General features: G+C 50.6%; 1 pseudogene; it reads right to left on the bottom strand.

The window, feature by feature from the left end:
• Positions 1-255: 255 nt before the first annotated feature.
• LOC127026009 (ribosomal protein S6 kinase alpha-3-like) lies at positions 256-2,061 on the bottom strand (annotated as a pseudogene).
• Between the last annotated feature and the right edge of the window lie 8,920 nt (positions 2,062-10,981).

Below are 10,981 nucleotides of genomic sequence, written 5' to 3'. Positions count from 1 at the left end.
GAGCCTTCTTTTAGAGCTGTCCAACAATGCTGACTAATCCAGGTGACCTGTTTAATCAGACTTAATTGTCAAAAGGATTAACAATATCTAAGTAAAACAAGGCATGTATACATTAAAGAAAACAGCACGGAACTGTACTGCTTGTGAACTGTTTACAAAAACATACAAGATGTTGGATGGCACAAAGTATATAGTGCTAATAGAAACTGTTTAAGCTAAGCGCTTAACATAAACTGTCCATCTCTACCTGTAACAAAGAATATTTTAGGGGATTAAAAAACCCATTCCTTATGAAAAATAATGCTCTGAGCAAGAGGAGAATGGCCGACTGGCTCCCAAAACTGGTGACTGATTACGAGTCAAAGCAGAGTAAGCTGCTGCTCTTGCACCCTTCACTACATGGGAGCATCCTGCCTGTTTAGCTGGTATTGAGGCAACTGGTCACAGTGAAACTATCCAGGGGTGACTGAGGACTTGGGCTGCAGTCAGTCTTTGATGTGGGTTAACATGAAGCATTTTTGAAAGAAGGTCCTTAGCTGTATCTGAAACGGTATTCCAATAACCACCGCTGAGAGACAACTTCCCGCTACCTATTCGGGCCAAAATCTCCTCTGGGGTATCATCAGGACCAGTTACAAAAGGAGGGTAGCCAGCAAGCATGGTATAAAGTAGAACACCAAGGCTCCATATGTCCCATGCAGCATCGTAACCTTGCCTCTGTAAAACCTCTGGTGCAGCAAAACTTGCTGTGTAACATGGACTCCTCAGAAGGCCTTTTCTACTCGTAGTTGTTTTGCAAGGCCAAATTCACAAAGTCGAATGGATTCTGGATTACCAGATTCATCAACATAAAGAATATTGCTAGGCTTCAGCTCTCCATGAACAACCCCTTGCGCATGGAGGTACTCAACCGTTCTTGTTATTGTGAACAGAACGGCACTAGCTTCTCGTTCCGAGAAAAAAATTTGTCTATGAATTTTATCCAGCAGTTGCCCTCCTTTTGTAAGTTCTGTTACTATGTATGCGTATTTTCCATCATCATGCACATCTTTTAGGGTAATAATATTTGGATGGTGGCCATAGCGCAGTAGGATTTCAATCTCCTCTGTTGGATCTCTTTTACTCTTGTCTATAATCTTTACAGCATATTCCCTGTTTAAAGCTTTATGAATACATCTCTTATAGACAGAGTAAGACCCAACTCTGATATCTTCCTTCACTTCGTATCTATCAGTAAACTGAATGCTGTTCCTGTGCAACTGCTGGACAACGGAATGCACTCCAACTGTCTGCACTGCCTGGCTTTCGTCATTTGATGCAATAGCTACAGAACTAAATCCCCGAACAAGTTGATGCGCATTAGCACTAGGTGGGAGACCAGGCAAATCTTCTGGAGTTTTTGCTGTAAACTCAGGGTCAAAATAAAACGTATCTTCAGGTCTGCCAGTTGCAGGTTTAAAAGGGGGATCAATTTCTCTCCTGTACAATTTATTCCAATCTATTTTGGAAAAGAATGCATGCCTCTTAATTTCTTCAACTCCATCTAGGCCTGCTCCTAATCTGTTTGCTGGGTTTCTTTTGAAGAGCACTCGCAGAAGACTCTCTGCTTCCGGGCTCAAGAACTGGGGCATTCCAAGTTTGGCCTCGAGAATCAGTGTCATGGTTTCTTTTCTGTCTTTCCCTTGGAAAGGCAGAGTACCAGTGAGCATTTCAAACATTACAACACCAAAAGACCACCAGTCTGCGCTCCGTGTAAGGCCTCCGCTCTTAATGACTTCTGGCGCCATATATTCCACTGTTGCACAGAAAGAGAAGGCTTTTTTTTCAGGATCAATTGACACCTCACTTAAGCCAAAATCTGCTAATTTGATATGTCCTTCCTCATCAAGAAGGATGTTTTCTGGTTTTAGGTCCCGGTATAATTATTCCACCACTATGTACATGGTCTAAAGCAAGTGCTAATTCTGCCAGGTAAAATTTAACATCGTCTTCTGTGAACATCACCCTACGTTCTCCACATGCTCCAATTGCCTCTATTAAATTTCTTAGGGCTGTTTGGCAATGGGCTCTGTCTCCGGCCATATTATAGTTCCCGTCTGGATTTAGTGTCGGCCACGGATTTCTCCCTCCTCCCACCTGTCGTGCTAATTCCGCATCCTTAGTTAATACCTTCTCTCTTTCATCTGGGCAGAATGATTCTCGGAATAAGATTTGGGTGTCCCCCCGGTTAGGATTGTGTCCCGTGCAGAGATTTGACAGTAACTGCGCCCGTGTTTCTGCATCCTCCCTTAATCTTGGCATTGTACACCCCCATAAGGCTAAATCATTTGGGTTCCACGATGGATTAGTATAAACCGTCGATGTGGGGCATGCATAGTCACCCCCTGGCCGTAAAGCGGCCAGATTAGTCAAAACATTTGAAACCATGGGGCAAAGTCCCACCCTTGCTACAGGAAGGTCTGGGGGGAGGTCGGTACAGGGACTGTAAGGTGGGGCAGGAGTCGGGGAGGGCCTTGTCTGGTCGTCGTTCGGGGCTGTAGCCTTACCTACGGCCAAAGTTACCTTACAGGTTAGTTTTTCCCTCAGCCCCTTTTGCCTCCCTGGATGTTGTCTCTCCCGCACCCATTCATCCCACACATACCAATAATCCATGTGTCCCGGGAACCGGTACTGAAGTTGGTCTCGCACAAAGGTCAGTCGATGTTGGTCAAAACTCCCTTGTGGTGGCCACTGATCTTCAATATCTCCATGGCGGGTGATGAATGGCCACCATTGTTGACATAGAACTACTGCGTCCTCCTTTAGTAGTGAATTTGCACCACAGATTTTTTCCCAGTTTTGTAATATCTCTACTAAGGGCGTCTCCCTCTCTACTCCAGTTACGTTACTCATGATTTAATCCGGGTGGGACTCAAACCCCCCCCTTTAAAATCTCTCAAAACCCCTCTAATCTGGGCAGGACTCGAACCCCCCTTTTAATCAGACGTCTTCTGTTGATCAGACTGCGTACAAACTCGTGTGCGATTTATGCTGATCAGGCTATGCACCTCGGGCGGGACTTGAACCCCCCCGAATTCTGTCCTTTTCCCTATATTGAATTTAGATTTAAGGGATTTAACACTCACCACTCGAGCAATTCGGTGCGTCCCGTGTCCAAAATCCTCGGGTGAACTCACCCTGTGCTGCCAGTCAGAGGTTTGGATCCAAGAGGTTCCGAGAGTGACCTAGGGTCCCATCTGGGGTGCCAAACTGTTAAGGGGGAAGCCGCTGCCCGAGCATTCACACACCAATCAAGGAGTCGCACACACACCACCCGAGACTTTAACTGCTAGGACCGGCGTCCTTCGCAGCGGGCGACTCCAGTGAGCCGACGGGTGCCCCTTTCGACTCCTCACACACACACACTCACCCTCGGGCGCTTCTTCTTCCCTCAGGCTCCAGCCAAGGTTCCCAAAGCAGACTCTCTAATCAAGGCCTTCAAAATAAAAGCCTAATTTACTCTATCTATGGTGCCCAAATTCAGACAGCTCAAGCTGGCTGTCTCTGGAGAGGGAACCTGAACACCACAATCCCTGGGCAATTATGCCCTTACAATCTAAATTCCCTCCCTCACACCATAGTCTGGCCCAATGGTAAGATCGAGTCTGGGGTCATCTTCTCTCTCATTGGGTGCTTTTCCTCGTCTCTCGGCTGGTTCTTCCTGCTGTGTTTTAGGCTACTTGTTACTATGTCTCCTTTTCCTGGGGCAAACTGGCTCTGGGGCTTTCCAAATCTTCTTACTCCTGCCATCAGATTATAGGTGAACATTAAGCAACAGCATTAAGCAAGTTATGAGTCCTGCTTTATCATGAAGGACTACTTTTAAGCAGCTAAACAAAGTCCTTAAAGCCCTACAAAACATATTAACAGCCTCTCTAATTTCTATACATTCCTGTGCTATTACAGCCTAACAGCCTTATGCCATTATTGCCACATGCTGTTTAGGTCTCGTTCGGGTGTGGTCTGCATGGTCCCTAGCTCTGCTTTGCCACCTTCCACAACACTCGATCACTGATTGCTGATAGAAATGGGAAGCTCTGGCAAGACTGAGAGAATGAGGGGAGCGTTATGTTGCTAAGCAAGCCCCGAGCCTCAGCGCTGGTGGGGCTGTGAAAGGGCTGCCAAGGGAAGGTGAGGGCCAGCAAGAGTTTTCAGTCCTGGCACCTTCCCTGTGGGAGCACGGCAGGAGCCCCACAAGGAACCGCACAAAGCTGGCAGGGAATGGCACGGGGCAGTGGCTGGAGCAGAGACTGTGCCTTCTGCTTTACCTGAGAACAACATGGCCACTAGGAAGCCGAGTGCTGGAAACTACAGCTCCCAGCATGCCCTGGGAACCAACATGGCCGCCATGTCAGCCTCGTACCCCAGGACTACAGCACCTTGCATGCCACTGGGCACTCCTTCCTCCTGTCTGACCCTGCGGGGACACCGTCCCCCGGCTGGACCCCACTCCTCCACAGGCCCCATGGCCGCCTCCCGGGGCAGCCCCAGTCCCAGTCCCAGAGCCTTGGTGGACAGGGAGGAGGAGGAGGAGAGAGGGGCAGAGGGGCAGAGAGGGGTGGGGTGGGGCGGAGGAGTGGCAGGAGAGGGATGGGAGCAGGAGAGAGGGACGGCGGGAAGAAAGCAGGAGCTGGTCAGGGAGTGGAGAAAGGAAACCCCTGGTGAGGAGCGGGCCCAGGGCCAGGGAGAAGGGGATGGAGGGGAAGGGGGCAGGGGGCAGCCAGGAATATGGTGATGAGCAGCAGGACAGAGGGAGAGAGAGGGCAGAGGAGGGCAGGAGGAAGGACAGACAGAGGGAGCGACACGGGCAGGGTGAGGGAGTGGGACGGAGGGACAGATAGACGGAAAAGGCAGCAGGAGAGCGGAGTGACAGAGAAATGGGACAGGGAGCAGGACAGAGGCACAGAGGGGAAAAGGCTGAGAGAGAGAAAGGGAGAGGCAGGGGACAGAGAGCGGGACAGAGAGCAAAAGAAGGACGGGAAACAATCCGGAGACTGAGAAACACAGAGAAAGATGCGGGTGAGGAGAGGGAGGCAGTGAAGGACAGAAGAGCGATGGCCTCCAGGCTGGAGCCGGAGGAAGAGTGAAAAAGGCTGGGGAGCAGGCGAGAGGCACAGAGAGAAAAAGAGACGGTCCAGCCAGCCGACGGGTGTCCCTGTCGCACAGCTGATTTGGGGGTGGCAGGTCTCTTGCGCAGCTCTTTGGGAGTGGGGGAAAGAAAAGCAAATTGCTCCTTTTTGATCTTTGTCCCCAGGGAGAGCCAGTGGAGACATGCTGTGCACTGGAGAGCATTCTGCATGGAGGTGACACACGTTTGAGGAGCGCTGCTGAAGCTGAGACCCACCTGACAGCAAAGGCACGCGCTGGCCACAGAGCATCCCAGGTGAGCTGATTGTCTTGGAGGCCAGCAAAGAAGCCTTCCTCTGCCCCTGGTTTTTGGTGAGAGATGGAGCAGCGCAGAGCTGTTTCTCAGGCATCCAGGCCTGACGAGAGTTTCCCCATGCCCCCAGGAGAGATCCTGCTCCCAGGAAGCACCTCCCCATCAAGCAAAGGCCATATCAGCCGCCTGGCTCTGGGCACGGCTGCCCCAAGGGGTGTCTCAGGGAGGACGGGCTCATGTGCTTGGTGGCTCTGACACAGAAATGATGAGCTGAAGCCCCGTGGTGATGGCGGGCCAGTTGAAAGTCTCCAAGTGCCCCAGCCTTTCTCCCCGGGAGTGTTTAAGGCAGGCACTTTTTCCAGGGGTGACAGGTGATGTGAAGAGGGATGCTGTCCCATTCCCATTTCAAAGTTGTGACTTCTGAGAGCCGGGGCCACCTGAAGGCCCAGCCGGAGATCTCCAGGGAGTTTGGGTTCATTTTTTGGATATCTTCGGGCTACAGTGTGCTAGGGTTCTGGGATGCTAGGGTGACAGTGTGCAAGGGTTACAGAGTGGTAGGGTTCTGGGATGCCAGAGTATAAGTGAGTCAGGATTAAAGCGTGCTATTGTTATGGAGAGGATCTGGGTTTGTTGGGCCTGGGTTCCTGGGGTTATGTTAGTTTTGGCTTCTCTTGTGTTCTGGGTGGATTGCTTTTTTGGAGAGTCCTTTTTTAGCTTGTTTGGCTGTTTAGGGTTTGGACAGGGGCCTTTGATTTGTGTATGCTGTGGCTTGGGTTGGCTTTTTTTCACAGTTCTGGTGGTTTATGTGTGTTTTCTGTCTTGTAACTACCATTTGTGGTCTGGTGTGTGTGACCGGCTGGGCCAGTGTCACTTCTGCTGTGGTCCAACTCATTTCCAGTAAGTCGGTAGGTGGGTGGGTAGGTGGGTAGGTAGGTAGGTAGGTAGGTCTGGAGGACTTGCGGTCCATAGCGGATGACTGCTGGAGGAGTAATGGGCAATTCTGGGGTGTGGGAGGACTTCTGGCCCATAGGTAATGACTGTCGGAGGAGTAAGTGTGCTTCGTATTTGTGTGGACTGCCAAATTCACGGTCATTTGTCCTGCTTTGAGGAAGAGCCGTGGGAAGACAGCAGCCACCCGGAAGGACAAGGGTTTCCCGAGGGTACGTGGCTTTGTGGTTTTTGCTTTGAGTAAGCAACCTGCAAGGAGGCTGCTATCGTTAAGTTTAATGATGTTTTGTAAAGTCGTGGACTGAGTATCGCGTGACTTGAAACATCGCTGAAAACATGGTGCAGGATTGTCTGCGTGTTCTGGGTGCTTTGGTTTTGAACATCTGCTCGTGGGGTAACTTCATACTGTCCTTAGCTCCTATCTCAAGGCACGACATGTGCTTAAGGCAAGGTTCCTCATCCACGATAGTGGATGTGAAGCCGTATTTCAAACAGACTTCCTGATCATTTTTAATTTTTGGGGCCAGGCTCTTCTCAGATCTGATTCGTTCATGCTTGGTTTTACATCTTCACGTGGCTGGCGAAGAGCTCGTAGGAGGAGCAGGAGAAGGGTCAGCGCTGCCGTTTCCACGGCGGTCACTTGTGCTGGCGTTATCAAGGTTATCTTCGATCTGCCGTTTCTTTGCAGGAATCTCTTTTTAAGCCACTTGTCCATTTTGTGAGGGGTAGTGGACTCCCAAAGGGAGACCCTTTGTTCCTCATTAGTGCCTCAGGGGTTTCCCTGCCATTTTCGTTTGCTTGCTTGCTTTTTCTTTGCTGTGCTGACTTTAAAGAACTTCTTTTAGCTCTTTGGGTTTCTGTCCTTAAAGGAAGCGTCTAGGATTTCTGCCCAGGAGGGAGGTGTCCAGAAAGGAGTGTCCTGGTACACTGCTGTCAGCCTTCAGTCTAGTGAAATGGTGTCATGGCGTATGTTGAAGAGTCATGTAACTCAAATGCATTTGAAATATACAGGCTTTGCCCTTGCTCCTGATTTGTGTGGGAGCTAATTCTCAGCAGCTGATAAACGGTGTGCGGTGCTTTACCAGTTTAAAATAGACTATGACCAGAAATGTCTTCCTTAGTGCCTACAGAAAGCAAGAACCTCCAGTAGCAAGGGCATGCTGACCCTTGGGCAGCTTCAGAGCATCGGATACTTGTAAACAGGTGACAAAACCCAGTCCCGTGGTAGCAGTGTGTGTGCCAAAGTCCACCTGACTCTCCACACTTACTCAGCACGTCACATGTTTTTCTGGGTAAGGCTGGATGACAAGTTTGTGGTACCCTGCAATCGCAAACACCTACTTGGTTGTTGCTGTTCTGTTGATTATTGCTAAAGGATTGCTTGTTGCTCTAGGATTGATTGCTGTTCTTCTTGACTGCTGCCATCCTATTGATTGATACTCTATGACTGATTGCTGATAGAAATGGGAAGCAGGTCCATGCCCTGTAGCTCCCCAGGACTCCTCTCAGGCATTCTGCCAACGTGTTTTGTCCTGCTGTGGAGGAGCTGAAGGCCTGGGCAGCAGCCCCAGACTCCACCAGGGTAGATCCCCCAAGAGATTGGTGCATGTTGGAGGCAGGTCCATGCCCGGTAGCTCTCTGGAACTGCTCCCAGGAATATCCAGGAGTCTTTTGGTTTCCTTTGGAGATGAGTGAATTCCCAGGTAGCAGCCCCAGAATCTTCTAAGGTAGCTACGCAAAGAGCATTGTGTATGTTGGGGGCAGGTGCATTCCTGTTTTTTGCGTCAGGACTTTTCCCATACATCTGCAGGAGTGTTTTGAGTTTTCTTGACAGGCAGCTAAAGTCCCAGGTAGCAGCAGCACAATTTTCCTCTTCCGTTAGCTGAAGAGTTTTCTTTGTTTGGAGGCAGGTCTATGCCCGTAGCTCCTCAGGACTCCTCCGAGGAACGTCCAGAGTGTTTTGGCCCCCCGGAGACAGCTGAATTGCGCAGGTAGCATCCAGACTTTTGCAAGGTAGCTACGCAAGGTGTTGTGGTGTTGGAGTCAGGTCCGTGCCCTGTATCTGTCTGGGACTCCTCCGAGGCATCTCTGGGAGCATTTGGGCTTCTCTGGAGACAGGTGAATTCCAAAGGATCAGCCGCAGACTCCTCCAAGTAGCTAGTCAAGCAGTCTTGTCCATGTTGTAGGCAAGTCCATTCGTGTTAGCTCTCCAGGAATTTTCCCATTCATCTCCAGGAGTGTGTTGGTATCTTGTGGAGACAGCTGAAATCCTGGTAGCAGCCCCAGTCTCCGCCTGGGCGCTTTGTCAATGTTAAAGGTAGGGCCATGCCTGGTAGCTCCTCTGGACCTCTCCAAGACAGCTGAATCATCGTGAGGGAAGCCTTTCTGTGTCTCCCGTGAGATAGCGTGGGGGAAGCCTTTCTCTGTCGTACCGAGCCAGCTCAGGGAAAGCCTTTCTGTGTCCTGCTGAGGCAGCACGAGGGTAAGGGTTCCTGTGATGTAACCGAGGTAGGAGAGGGGAAGCCTTTCTGTGTCCTGCTGAGGCAGCCGGGGTAAGGGTCTGTGATGTACCGAGGTAGGAGGGGGAAGCCTTTCTGTCGTCTACATGAGTCAGCACAGGGAAAGCCTTTCTGAGTCTTAGCCGGCAGCGTGCAGGAAGCGATTTCTCTGTGTGGTAGGGAGGCAGTGCAGGGGGAAGGGCTCTGTGCTTGCTCTGCCACCTCATCCTCACCTTCACCTACCCCCTCAACCTTGCCAGAGCCCAGCTCCAATATGGACACCCTCCACCCCGGGCTGCCCACACACAAGTGGCCAGGACTGAAAGCTCGTTGGTGGCCCTCACCTTCCCTTGGCAGCGCCTTCACAGCACCACAACACTAGGGCTCTGTGCTTGCAGGGTTCCGTTTTGGACCCCTGCCTGTACAGACTGGTCCCTGTCCCTGTGCAAAGTGAATCCCCTGGCCACCCAGCAAGTACAGACTGAGCCCCCGTCCCAGTACTTTTTGACCCCCTGGCCACTTCCCAGTACAGAGTGAGCCCCATCCCAGTACAAACTGGATTCCCTGGCTCCATTCCATGTATAGTCATTGCCCCAGTCCCAGTAAAAAGTGGATCTCCTGGTTGTGTCCCAGTAGAGACTGGCCCATGTCCCATGTACAAAAGTGGACCCCCTGGCCCCCTTCCCAGTACAGACAGAGCCCTGTCCCAGTACAGACTGGATCCCCTGACTCCCATTCCACTAGTACAGTCTTTTTTAGTCTAAATTAGTCACTTTAACACTAATAAAACGTGTCACCCTAAAGAGGGTGACCTTTTTCCAGAGGGCCAATGACCTTCACTCAGGTTTCAGCACACATCCTGCGAGACAAGCCAGGTCTTCTTGACTCCTTCCAGATGCTCTATCAGACAGATGGCCTGAGGTTTGTGAACATTTCCCGTGCTTCTGCCCAGCCTGCACAGAGGCTTTTCTCCACTGACATAGCCGTATTACCTTCGTCTGGTGTGGAAGTTTTGGTCTCGTGCCCTTCCCACTGACAAGTGCGGACCATCTTGTGTGCTCAATAGCTGTTATTTTGTGATTCTGTGATGTTTCTGAGGAAGGTCTCTTAGCTCTGCTGTAGGAGATGGATACCATTCAAATCAAGTAGAGGTGTTTCAGATGCGCTGTTTCCTCAGGGACACTTCTGGCAGGGGTAGAAAGAGAACATGGTTGTCCTGACCCACTAGATTGTGTGTTCCCTGTTCTGCCTTTTCCTCTGAGGAAGATCAGGTGATGAAGGAAGAGACGTGTTTTTTTAACATCGATGGTTAGCAGAGAGGCTGCCAGTGTCCTTCTCTTGCATTTGCCTTGTCACCACTGACTCAATTGTTTGTTGATTGAATCGTTTGTTCCTCAAACGAAGAGGAAGTGTTTGTTCTTTCTTCATGGTGAGACCCAGTGTCTGACATCTTCTGCCGTTGACATAGCATTTTAGGAATCCTTCCCAAGCAGGGCAGCAGAGGTTGCAGAGCACATGGCATCAGAGGGCTGATGGAGACAGCCGATGTCCGTCTTCTGTTGGGGTATATTTTTTCCTTCTTTACTTCACAGAAGTCATGTTCCCGCACATTCTTTGGATCTAGTTTACCCTGCTGAATCATCAGGTGTAGTCATGACTTTTAAAGCTCCGCCAACCCCAACACGTGTCATTCCTCATGCTTTTGCTTTCCAGAGCTGCACTCGCCAAGAGCCTGGTGACCATGGAATAGAGGTGAATGTGTGCACGTCAGACAGATGCGCCTCCTGAAAGACCCCACTTTGCTCTCCAGCCTGGCGGAGCCAGGAGGAGCCCTGGCCAGCAAGCAGAAGCAGGAGAGGTATGAGGCAGAGGCAGGCTCACAAACCCTGTTGCAAGGCATCCCGTGTGCGAAATCCCTTTCTGATGCAAAACCAGGGTAGACACACATAGGAACTGCACCGCATTCTGCTGTGACGTTAACTGCAAAATGAGCAAAGTGCTTCTCTTTGGGCATTGGTTGTGCCTTTTTCAACTCCAAATGACAACATTGAGGAATTCTGTGCCCTATAGAAGTAGAATGCAGTGGGAGAGGAGTTGGGAAGGGGTCTGAGAGCAG

Source organism: Gymnogyps californianus, chromosome 26 (assembly GCF_018139145.2).
Source record: "Gymnogyps californianus isolate 813 chromosome 26, ASM1813914v2, whole genome shotgun sequence".
Classification (NCBI taxonomy): Eukaryota; Metazoa; Chordata; class Aves; order Accipitriformes; family Cathartidae; genus Gymnogyps; species Gymnogyps californianus.
The sequence above is the reverse complement of the archived record's forward strand: the minus strand, read 5'-3'. Positions and strand labels throughout refer to the sequence as shown.